Source organism: Octodon degus, unplaced genomic scaffold (assembly GCF_000260255.1).
Source record: "Octodon degus isolate 3935 unplaced genomic scaffold, OctDeg1.0 scaffold00002, whole genome shotgun sequence".
NCBI lineage: Eukaryota > Metazoa > Chordata > Mammalia > Rodentia > Octodontidae > Octodon > Octodon degus.
Window position 1 is genome coordinate 28,043,515 of NW_004524578.1, and position 714 is coordinate 28,044,228.

Sequence of the window (714 nt, forward strand, 5' to 3'; positions counted from 1 at the left end):
AGAGCCAGCTCAGTCCCCTCCCTCGCCACCATGAAATGGATGTTCAAGGAGGACCACTCACTGGAACACAGATGCATAGAATCTGTGAAGATCTGAGTGAAATATCCTGATTGAGTTCTGGTGATTGTGGAAAAGGTCTCAGGCTCTCAGATTGTTGACACTGACAAATGGAAGTACTTGGTTCCATCTGATATCACTGTGGCTCAGTTTATGTGGATCATCAGGAGAAGGATCCAGCTTCCTTCTGAAAAGGCAATCTTCCTGTTTGTGGATAAGACAGTCCCACAGTCCAGCCTAACTATGGGGCAACTTTATGAGAAGGAAAAAGATGAAGATGGATTCTTACATGTGGCCTACAGCAGAGAGAAAACTTTCGGCTTCTGAGGGCCAGCGCTGGGCTGATAAGTGCACTATTCCTGCTTGTGTATCTTGTAAATATTCAGCCATTTTCAGGTGTTCACCCACCTCTCCACATAGACCTCTGAGTGCATTTGTAACTGGATTTATTTCTTAATATATTGGGTTTGTTTTCTTAGACTAGTAAATCATCATACAGAGTTTTATTTTGAAGTTTTCTTTTGTGCACTGTCCTCATAGCTCTGTTCTCCAGGGACAAGTGATGTAGTTTTCTCTGGGAATCATTTAATGAAGCTGTTTCATGGGTAATACTTGAAAGAATTAACAACTGGGACCACCTCTTATTGAGAAGTTTTT

General features: G+C 42.0%; 1 protein-coding gene and 1 pseudogene across 1 annotated transcript in view; both read left to right on the forward strand.

Annotated features, from left to right (window-relative positions):
• Exd1 (exonuclease 3'-5' domain containing 1) overlaps positions 1–714 on the forward strand; it is a 52,523-nt gene that overhangs the window by 15,587 nt on the left and 36,222 nt on the right. The gene's annotated exons all lie outside the window — the stretch shown is intronic.
• LOC101571781 lies at positions 31–576 on the forward strand (annotated as a pseudogene).